The sequence below is a fragment of the Labrus mixtus genome, chromosome 3 (genome assembly GCF_963584025.1).
Source record: "Labrus mixtus chromosome 3, fLabMix1.1, whole genome shotgun sequence".
NCBI lineage: Eukaryota > Metazoa > Chordata > Actinopteri > Labriformes > Labridae > Labrus > Labrus mixtus.
Window position 1 is genome coordinate 30,914,643 of NC_083614.1, and position 11,971 is coordinate 30,926,613.

An 11,971-nucleotide genomic window follows, 5' to 3' on the forward strand; every position below is an offset into this window, starting at 1 on the left:
ATTGGAGCAGATTTTCTAGTTCAGTTCAGGGCTGTAATTGTGAGGAGAGCAAGGGAGGAGTGACAGGGCTTCAAGCTGAGAGGACAAATCACCAGGGGCCGCCGATTAGACCGCACTCATGTTCACATGTCCGTGTGTGTGTGTGTGTGTGTGTGTGTGTGTGTGTGTGTGTGTGTGTGACAGAGAGAGAGAGAGGGAGAGAGAGAGAGAGTGAACATATTAGGGGTGAAGGGGTTAAGCCAACCATCTCTCAATTCTAGGTTTCCGTGGCACTGACCCCAAAATACCCCAGACACACACACACACACACACACACACACACACACACACACACACACACACTCACGCACTTCCCTTCCAGTAAACCTTCTCCCACAACTACCACGACCACCGCCATGGCAGCAGAACATTCAGCACACACACACACACACACACACACACACACACACACACACAGAAGTTTGACCCCTGTAGACCCCCTGGTGCCATTGAGAACAATATCAGGAACTATTTGTACAGCCACTGTCAGTCTTAGGTGAGTTTTCTGTCTCTCTCAAAAAGAAACATCCCCACATACTACACAGTGTTTAAGATATTTACTGATCTCTCTACAGTCAAGAGAAAACACAGCAGGGAGCAGGGATCCAAATCTGAGCAGGAAACTTAAAAAGATGAGTCCAAACAACATAAATACTTATTCCTAAATAGGCTGAATAACACGTGTCATGACTAACCCATGCAGGCTGAATGTTAGAAAATGCTTGGATTTAATATGGGGGCAGTTTATTTACACTGTAAGTGAAGGAAGAGAAGGTACATGCACAATCCTGTGGATGCAGGAAAAGCATCAGTAGAAAAAAGTCCAGCACACTAACATGCAGCTAAAAAATAATTCATCTCTTAGCTTTGACGCTTAATACATTTTTTGTTAATGTTTAAATAAAAAAAGAAAACTGAAGTGAATTTCCCTTTTTTTTTTTTTTTTTTACCAAACTACATAAGATGTGATTTATCCCCAGTTCATTTATGTGTTTTAACTTTTCATGTAATTGTGTTTCAAAAAAGACCTGTGGTCATATATTCAAATGTTTCACGGTGTAAGTGTGCCATCTAGCTTTATTGAAACATATACTATTATTACTCCACAGTGCAAAGACATCTGACATAAACCGTCTTTACTTTTCAGACTCCAAAGTCCAAAAAAGTCCCACTTTCATTCTCATTTAATGGTCGAAGTACTGCAACAGCCTATGTTGGTATTAAATCAATTCAAAGTGAAGTATAGTGAAGACAGTACTCAATGTAACATGGAGTTAGGACACAACAGGAAAAGTGCATATGACAAGAGACTGAGGTAACATTTGTGTTCACTGAAAAGTAGCTCCTGGGACTAAAAGTTTCAGGTGTGGAAACATGGTTTGCAAAGACCGTTGCAGTGCCCTTAAGCAAGGCATGTGGCGGTCCCTCTCTGCTAAACAGAAGCCTGACTTAATGTTTAATTCCCCTGTGAGGGGATAAACAATGCTTCTTCTTCATACTACATGAAGCTGTTACGTTTAACCTGGTGTTATAGGTAATGTCTAAAATAAATCATGTGACAGCAGGAACAAATGCAAAAAGAGGAAAAAGGATCAAAATCCACTCCCTCCCATCTCTCCTCCTACCTGCAGGACTCTCATCAGACACAGCAGGACTGGAAGGAGACACACAAGCCTCCCTGTGAGCTGCACCACTGACACAGCACTACTGGATAAATCAGCATGAAAACACCCCGCTAACAAAGACAAAAACCTGACATGCGGAGACTGCGTGGCCTCCTACAGTTGTGCCTCACACACTCCACATCTGCACATAATGGACACACCCTTAAATGTAGCAAAAGATTCAGAGAAAGCATGATAATTAAACAAGGATATGAAAAAAAAAAAAAAAAAAAAGTAGAGACTTTAAATGGGGTCATTCATTCAGTCAGCCAGCTTACCTTGCAGTGATGTCATGGTAGTTATTATGACAAGGCCCACAGTCCTGGTGTCTGATTGGACGTCCAAATCAGTGTGTACATCCATGGAGGGAAAAGGAGAATCTACTGCTGGCTCATTTCTGGTTACATGTTGGTCTCTGTTGTCTCAGATCTATACTTAAAGGGGCTTTAGAAATCTCCCTTACTTATTAATAGTCTTTTCCTCTGCCTGTTACTCTGTTCCTGTGCAGGAAAAGTGATATTTTTGTCTGTTGTAACTACTGCCAGTCTCCTATTTTCCTCCACTATCACCTCATTCTCTCCTCACCTGTCTTCACCCCCCTATACGTTAGCTTAGCATTCTTCCCCTGGCTATGGCACCTTCATCTTGACCTCCCCTGTCCCTCACCTTTCTCATTTGCCGACCCCGCCCTCACACCTGCAGGTCTCCCCCCCCCCCCCCCCCCCAAGCCTCTCCTGAAACCATCTTTCCCCTCTAACCACCCCGCCTTGCAGCTCTTATCCCCCGGCCTGAGTCTCTCCCCTGCCTCTGCCTCTCCTCCAGCCTTGCCTTCCCCTCTCCTCTGCCTCCCTCAGCCCCGAGCCTTCTGCTCAGCGTTCAAGGGGAGAGCCAGCTAGGAATGCTGTGGCTCTAGACGTTTTGTCCAAGCCCTAGGTCTCTTTCACTGAGGCAAGATTAGTTCATACAAAAACTCAACAATACAGCACTGAAAGCCATTGTTGATATTCAACATTTTTCACATAGCGGAGCAGAATAGACAATGCGGCAGCCGGGAAAGCCCGAAGCGGACTCGCTGGGTTGATGGCTGATGGTATCTCAGCTGAGCGAAGGCCTTAATCCCTTTTTATACACACGCACACACAAGTACACACACACACACACACACACTGATGGCAGCCTGGAGACAGCAAAATCAATACCTCTCTCTCTCTCTCTCTCTCTGTGTTTGTCTGTGTGTGTATCAGTGGGTGGGCGAGTGTGATAGGGAGGAAAAGAGAATAGCACTGCTTGTACCTCTGTTTGTGTGTTTGTGTGTGAAGGACTGTCTTGGTAAACAGTTTATAAGATCTTTGAATATAAAGGATTTCTTCAGGTTCTCTATCACACAAGCAAGTGACACTTCAAAGAAAAAACTGCTAAAACAAAACCTTTGAGTGAATCTATGAATTTCAGTTTCTTTGAAATACCTATCTGTGAGTCATGACTGTCTACAATGGGTGTAACACCCGAGTCCCACTGTCTGTGATGTTTTCAGAATTTTCAGAGTCATATCTTCACTTTGTTTACATCGCCGGGACGGCCGGCTGACTCCTCCCCTCGCGAATAAAATTGAGAAATATTTTAGTTTTAATTATGTATTGATTTTGTAGTGCATAATGCTAAAAATGTCATTTTTTGAACATTTATTTTATTATTGTGTTTACCTTCAACTTGCATCTGTGTGTGTGTGTGTGTGTGTGTGTGTGTGTGTGTGTCCATTTCAACTGAAACTGCCCGAACAAGATTCAGGTTCAATTTTAAGGATTCTCGTAAAAATTATTAATAAGCCTGAACAAAAACATTCCCCTCAAAGATTAATAAAATCACCTCAAATCTATATCCCGCAACCACAAGTAATATAAAGAAGTAGATATTCAGTTTTCAGATGTATGACGTAAAATTATGAATAAAACGAGCATCTTTACTTTTCATCTAAAGAGTAAGATGCGTTCTGTCTACTGGTGCGACCGATATATCCAAATACTGAGACGTGCAGCGTCATGATCGCAAGTTCAGCCGCCAACATCACCTCCCTGCACACAAACTGAAAATTCACCCTCATTCTATGTGTGTGGCATAGTTTTTAGACTAGACTACTTTTTCTCCTTCATCAGGGCATAATCCTGCATTTAAAGAAAAGGGTGGTATACTGTTAGTTAAATAAAAGAAATGACCAAGACGAAAAAAGACTAGTGGAGGTGGGCAGCTTGACTCGAGCCGAACAGGTGGCGGGCTCTGGGTCTGATCGTCAACATTCCTATAGGCTGAAATATGAACTGATCAGTGTAATCGTGTCTTTTACTGATTTTAATGTTCTAAATGTTCCGTTTTTAACTCTGCAAAGCACTTTGAATTGCTTCATGTGTGAATGACGCTCTAATAAACTTACCTTGCCTTATAATGCAATTCTGGATAACATATGGTTCATTAATCAAGCAAGTCACAGACTAAAAATTCCAAACACTCACCTAAATCTAGCATAGCTCAGTTTTTTACTTCCCCAAAGGTCTTTCACACAGCCGCACAATCTCTAAAACGGAATCCGTTTATTTTACCTTGAAGGCGCTGCAGAATATAAATTTACATTCCTGAAAGATTAAGAGTCAAGAAAGCAATAAGACTCGGAATAGTTTGAAAATAATTATTTTAAAGCGAAAAACAAATTCCCTAATTTTGCGTCTCAAGGACAGGAAGTGAGGATCCCGCCTTTGAGTCTGTCTCTGCAGCAGAGCGGCTTAATGACGGCTGTACTGAACACCATGTCATGTAAAACTCATAAATCATGTCACGCCGGCAGAAACGTTTCATAAAACATGATTTAAAGTGTCGTGTAACATTGCGAGCCGTGGTGTCAGAGCGAGACATGTTAATTGTGCACTAATGATATGTAATGAATGTCATCAGCGCCAGAGGCTGCGGCTAACGAGCTAAATGAACTGGCACTAATGGGCCTGTTAGCTTATCTTAGCGCTAACATAAGCTAGCATAATGAAGGGTTGGTCCTCAGCTGACAGCGACTGAGTGGCAAGTTTCCAGAGGTGACATATTAACATGAGATCCGTCTGTTAAGATGATTTTTGACAACAACAACAACACCCAAGAGAAAACAAAAAGTCTCTGAAGGGTTTTGACAGTTAAACATAAAGAGAGAAAAAACACGTTCATTTCTATGATTCTCCTTAAGCCCCTCGTCCTTCTCCTTCCCTACACCTGGACTCCAGATCCAGATCCGGATCCAGCTGCCAGGCTTTCCCAGGACCCCCAAGTCCACTAGGTAGCAGAGGAGAAAAAGAGGAGGACGAGGAGGGAGGCAACAGGGGCCTTCTCTTTCTCTCCCACTTCCTTTTTTTTCCCTTCCAATTGACCAAATTGACAGCTGATTGATGGCTATCTCCTCAGCCCAACAAAGAGCAGCATTAGCATAACTAAAGCGATGTACAGTAGAGTGGGGCAAACAGTAAATTACATGTTACCCCCACTCCTCTCTACCTCTCACACTCTCTCTCTCTCTCTCTCTCTTCTCCTTTCCTGAGTCTCTCCCCTGCTCACTCACTCATTCAGCTGAACGCCACGGCGAGCAAACAAAACAAAACAAAAGTATGCTTTTTGTCCCTCCTGTGAGCCCTTAAACAGTACAACTTGACAGCTTCTTTTGAAGGAGGCACATAAAGGGACTGACAGAGAGAGTGTGAGGGAGAGAGAGACGTTACACGGACACACACACACACACACACACACACACACACACACACACACACACACGGCCGGGTTTGAATAAGACACTAACCTTGAAGGGTTTCCTGGGTTTCTTTTATTTTTTTTTTATTTGAGGGGTGTTCAGGGTGAAGGGAGGAATGGTACACAAACGATGGGTGTGAACTGTAACTGGAGGAAATACTGTTGATAAAGTGTGTTTTCTAATATAATTGGAGCATCAAGTTTGCCGAGCTTCCCTACAAAAGGATGTAGTTTGCAGTTTTCTTCCATGTAAGCAGGATGGTTTGATAAATAATAATAAATTAAGAGGAATATGACTTTGCATTGCCGGTTGATTTGGCTGTTCATTTGGTAACTGTTTTGATGTTAATAAAGTGCTATAGGACATCAGTCTGTATAAGGTGTATTTTCTGAAACTGACTAGATGCTCTTTGGGTTCCCTTGTCTGACTTCCTGTCCAGGTTGATCTGCTCTTTTCAACTTGATGCAAAAAGTTTGCCTATTTCTGAATATCTATACTACATGTCTGTTCGGGGATTGTGTTTGTTTTAAATACATTTTTTTACATTTGTAATATTGTGTATTAGTGTGAATGTAGCATGAATAATGTCACAAGTATTTGCACAAAGGTAAAACAATCTGAAGATACACAATTTACAATACATTCATTTGCTTTAATGAGGAAACTGGTCTGATGCAGTTTAGCTGCCAACACAGAGTCCTGTGCAAAAACAAGCACAGTGTCATCGGCAAAAAAGTCGAACCTTTGCAAAACATGGCCAGCAAAGTAAAGTAAAATCCTGGCTTCAGCCTGCATTGGAGAGTGATATACAGTAAACTTAGAAGCCAACTTTGCAACTTGAAGCACATAATTTAAATCTGTTTATTTATTGTACCTCAGTATTGTTGTTTCTGTCTTTTTTGAATATTTGTGAGCAAAAATTCTGGGTCAGAATGAATTTCTTCAGAATAAAATGAATGGACGGACACAGGAGTGACCACATTTTGGGCTTGTCTGCTCTCTCTCTCTCTCTCTCTCTCTCTCTCTTTGTCTTTGCCCATCTCTCCCCCACTTAGGCCAGCAATCCGTTCTCTAATTGTTCATTTGTGGTGTGAATCTTTAAATAGGAGGCCCTAGCCTGGCACTAAGATAATGACTCGCTCTGTGTCGTTAGCTAGTGAAGCTAAATTACCGCTCGGTGCAGGGTTACCATGGAAATAGGCCACAATGAGAGTGATTAGTCTTGTGTCTTTCACACACCGAGACGCTTTGCAGTTCAGCAGGAAACAGGGAAACCCCTCCCTCGTTTCCTCTCTGTGCCTCTGAATCTGTAACACAACGTTTTCTCAGACTCAGTACCTTTAAAAACACATTTACTCTTTGGAATTCATGAGAATTTCCACAGTAGTGCAAGTATATACATTTATTTACACTTATTTGAAACATGAGTTTTTTCAGCTGTTTGTTATTTTATTCATAAAGTTAAAACATCTCAGTTTATATTTTATATCTGGATTTTAAGAACAATATCAGTTGCATCTCCAATCTGGTTTTATTAGCAGACTCTATCTGATGCATATTTCTTGCCATGCATTTCTATTACAGTTGCATAGTGTTTGATCCTTCATTGAGGATAGATGTTAATGTCTAATGGGGTTTTTAGCAGCAAACAGGATGTGTATGTAGTTTTTTCAGTAACTTTTATGCGCTTACATATTGTGCTTTGTGCGTCTATAGTTTGTGTATGACGTCAGATAGGTGACTTTGTTGGTGCTGTTTGGTTTTCAGTATGATGACAGAAAAACGACTTCTGGAAAAACCAAGAGTGAAGAAATTATTTTGGCATGAATTTGATACAGACTCATGAAGAAACCAATACAATTGACCAATTATCTACAAACAAGTCTGTAAAGTGACTAAACATTCAACAAAATGTAACAGACCGGGACTATTGGATACAACTCTTTCTCCGTGCAGATGTGTTCGTACAGACTGTGTGTAGGGAGGAGAGGAGGGGAGATTATCTGTCTCAGTGTGAGGCTGCCAGTCAATGTGAACATCAGGAGAGGAGAAACTGAAATAGCCATCATTACCTGGTCTGCTGCTGACACCCACTGAGGGGTCTGTGTGTGTGTGTGTGTGTGTGTGTGTGTGTGTGTGTGTGTGTGTGTGTGTGCCAGTCAAACCAGTGGTCTCCAGAAGACAAGTGATCAAAATATTTCCCACCATGTGGAGGAGAAATGCTAATCAGTAGAGGAGTGATATGATGATTTAGGCTAGAAGAAAAACATTTCAAACTGTTTTTTTAAATTACTTTTAACAACCTAAAAAAAATGCTTTCACAATTGAACAAAACTCCTGAGCTGCATGTGTGAACACAAAAACAGCAGAATCTTTCTCTCCGACTTCACCCAAACTTTTCCCTGCCATCTCATGAGTAAATCTGGTGATGTTTGGGTGAACTCGTGTGTGAATGCAACAGGAAATCTATGGCAAACCCATAGACTGTATGAGCAGCATCAAGTCATCATGTTGTCTTTTCCTAAGTACGTACATTCTTCTCCGCTCGATGTTGAAATTGTGAACATATGAAACTACAGTAAGCATTGATGTAAATGCAATAAGGCAAAAAGTTGCATCATATTGCGGACTCTGTTGCTTCTTCAGAAACTTCTGCGTCGTTCACACCCCCCCTCCCCTTCCAACAGGGAAAGTCTCCCGCTGTGAGGCGCTTATGAGCAGCCAACTAACAGGGGGATTTCAGGGGCAGTCTGCTTGAAATATTCTATAACATTTTCAGGAGTGCATATGTGAAAACGGCTCAAGTTAAATGCACTTTAATCCAGGGGACGATTGGTTCTTTACAAAAGCCTGCAAATAATTGATTTATTGCATTTATTTCTAGTAAACGGGGTTTAAAGTAATAAGACAACTTGATTTTGATAAATTGCATCATTGCAGTGAATTTTGGAGACAGTGCTTGATAGGTTCTTTTCCAAATTAAAAGTGATGCATTCAATTGTAACTGCATTATAATGAACCTCTGCTTCAGTAACAATGGCTCACATTGTCTAAAATCAACTTAACACTGCGGTGCATTCTCGTAGAAAAAACAGCTTTCTTCCAATTCCCAGTGTCACTGCACAGATATAAGTCATCGCTGTCTGATGAAATCCATGTTTTTGCAACACGTGTCCTTGGTTTTAAAAGAGAAAACAACAGTCATCAAAATCTCAGCTGAGTCTGTTAATGACTTCTTTTTTCCGGGATTTGGGATAAGCTGATAAAGCCCACTTTCCTCTGCTGTTTCACTGACTAAGATTTCAACATTCAAACATGTAAACAAACACATGTTGCTGCAAAAAGTCAAAACTTTCCTCCACACACACTTCATTTAGCAAACTTTTCAAGCTTTTTCGTTTGGCATTATTCAATTAAAGGAGAGTTCCTGGTTATTGTCTGACACTTTCTAACAATCTATTACCCACCCAGGCCCACCGCTAATGCTCTTAACACACATTACTAGCAGTAATCCTCATCTCCTCGCTAAAGCCGTTGTGTCTGGACAAGTGAGTAGGACTGCAGCAGTGACAGCAGGTGCTAAAGCCTCAGCTAACCCTGGCTAACACCGCCTGAGCTCCGTAAGACAGGAAATGCTGGGAGGGATGCTTACCTATTTACTGAATTGCGTACTTACTCACACACATGCATCACCCACAGACACACACACACACACACACACACACACACACACACACACACACACACACACACGAATTGTGGGGGGGGACATAAAACAAAGGCAGCCTGCTGAATGGGGGAGATGATCGTTGGTTTACATCTACATGACAGTGCAGCACAGCAGGAAAACGACGGGGCTCCCTGAAACCCCCGGAAGGGCTACTGTTAGCCCTCAGGCCTGAGCGTGTGTGTGTGTGTGTGTGTGTGTGTGTGTGTGTGAGAGAGACATATTTAAAATGTTAACTACCTTTGCTGTCAGGATTAACACTGAATAAATTACTGGCATTAGCACCTTCTTAGCACCTGCTAAAAAAGTGATATTAACAGTTTGTAAGCCTCATGAAAAACAATAAGAGGCTCACTTTAATCTGTATTGATTAATTTATTAAGTTTAAAATGTGTTGTTTAGGATCTTCTACATTCAGATATTTGTTTTTTTTGTAAACTTGTACAAATCTGAGTTTCACTCGACTGGAGGGAGATGGGACACTTTGTTTTTTAGTTCATTAAAAATGCTATTTACTCAGATCTCTCTCTTATTCTAAAGACTACTCAAGTACTTGACAAGTAGTGACAGTTATTTAGAAAGAAAAGCTGATAGTTAGAGTGCACTTTACTGTATTGATTTTCTCTGTCAGAAATGCTGGAAAAGGTGAAATTAAGTGAGTTTTCGAACAAAAAGAGTCAAATGACAACCTGTCAGCATGACGGGAAAATCCATGTGACCAAATTACAGAGAGAGTTTAACCCAAATACACAGGAGGGGGAGACACTTCATCAATAACACGGTGAAAAAAAAGGGTTAAAAATGTTACACATACTGTATTCCCTGTATGATAAAAATCTCCTTTATGTAAAATACAAACTTTGCATGACATCTTGGTCAAAGTCGTGATGATTGGCTTCTTGAGAAAGTATAATGAGTTGAGTGAGTTGATTTTTTTTATTTGACATAAAATCCCTGAGGGAAATTCTGGTTTTATTGAGCGACAGGCTTCAGACACACATAGACCCGTAATACACACATAGACAGGACCTGTGGACATGCTTTAGCGGGGCTGCTACCGGTTCGGTGCCTTGCTCAAGGGCCCTTTCGGCGGTGATCAGGAAGTGCCCTGGCACCTCTCCAGCCAACAGTACAACTTCCATATTTTAGTGCTGCCGCCCCCAAAGCAAGCACACATTTAAACCTCGGCAACGTCCAGGTAGTTAACCGGCACGTCTCCAGCTACTAGCCCAATATCCAGACTTAAAACAGCAACCTTCCTGTTCTGAACTCAAGTCGCTACAGCCCGAGTTCTGCCGCCCCACTTCCCAAAGAATCAAATGTTATGCTATTTTTAACTTTATATCAATGTGATATGGTATGTAAAGACATATTTAACTAATTAAATCCAATAATTTAACACTCTATAACTATATCAAGCATCCTGTTCTCACAAGGTTGTTTAAGTCGTTTGTTCATATCAGTCGATATCAATAATTATCACGATAAATGTCAAATCTTTCTTCCTTTCACAGTTAAAGGCTGAATTTATTTTCTGAGTGAAAGTTGAAGAAACCAGATGATTTATTTATTTGACCACGATAAACTATACTTGAATAGAGGAACATTTCACAATCATAAGCTCGGAGCACAGTGCTGGAAAACGCTGATATCACAGTTTGCTACTGCTGGGGAATATACTGGCCTGCTGCCTGCCGGGGGTGCATTAACACTCGTTTGGGACGTTAAGACATTTCTTTCCTTCGCTGTGTTCTTACGGGTGTTATCGTTTCAAACAGTGGAAAAAGGTTTGTGGTTTTGCCCGTTGTCTTCGGCACAGTTTACAGAGCACGTTATTCATTTTTTTTTGGACTGTAAAAATCCAAAATGTCTCCAAACTCCTGAAGTTGAGTGGCCTTTCTTTTCGACAATGTTTTTTTTTTCTGCTTTGAGTTGATAGGCTCAGCATGTTCCTCGGTGTCGCTAACATTTAGCTCCTCATTTCAGCTCCGTTTCCATTCCGCTCCAAACATCTGTAAGCCTGCCTACCCCATATCTCTGCGACATGATTGGCCGTTCGTCGTCTTTTTCTTCTTCTCTGTAATGTCGCGTTTAAGGCGCATTAGCCTCCATACATCATGTTTAGGTTGGTAAAATGTTATTTATTAAGTCATAACTTTAGCGACATCCTTACTAGAGACAATGCAAAGAGTTGAATAATCCCCACTGTGAGTATTAAACGTCATTACCAACAACAGAAACAATACGTGATCGTCTCGTCTCTGGTCAACAAGGAAAAAATCTAAACAATGGACAAACATTACACCTAGTCATGCAAATACCTGCAGTCATAGCTGAGGGTAAAACAACCCAACATCCAGCAGAGTCCTCCACACACCCACCCAGCATGCAGAGAAAGTAAGAAGTGTGCACAAAATAAACCATTTCTTCCCCACAGCTTCATCACTAGATACTGTCTTTGATTGACGGACAGGCGACAGACGTATTCCCAGAGGTTGTTTCATGGTCCTCTGATCACTGAGACTTTTTGTAAAGAGTCAGGAGAGGATGTCCTGACCTCCCATTGTTTGAGGTCGGACGATTTCTTTGAGGTGAAACTATCAATCAACATATTGATTAGCACTAATTAGGATCAATCCCACTGTGTTTAGCTCAGCAGGTGAAGTCTGCTGTGTGTGTTTGGGCAGTCATGCATGTATGTGGCTCCATATGTGTGTTTGTGTACATTCTTCCGAGTGTGTGTGTGTGTGTGTGTGTGTGTGA

General features: G+C 41.4%; 1 long non-coding RNA gene across 1 annotated transcript in view; it reads right to left on the minus strand.

The window, feature by feature from the left end:
• LOC132971224 (uncharacterized) overlaps positions 1-2,399 on the minus strand; it is an 86,750-nt gene extending 84,351 nt beyond the window's left edge. Inside the window, exon 1 of the long non-coding RNA XR_009672538.1 lies at positions 1,982-2,399. This is a non-coding gene — a long non-coding RNA (uncharacterized LOC132971224). The remainder of the gene's footprint in view (positions 1-1,981) is intronic.
• Positions 2,400-11,971: the final 9,572 nt, after the last annotated feature.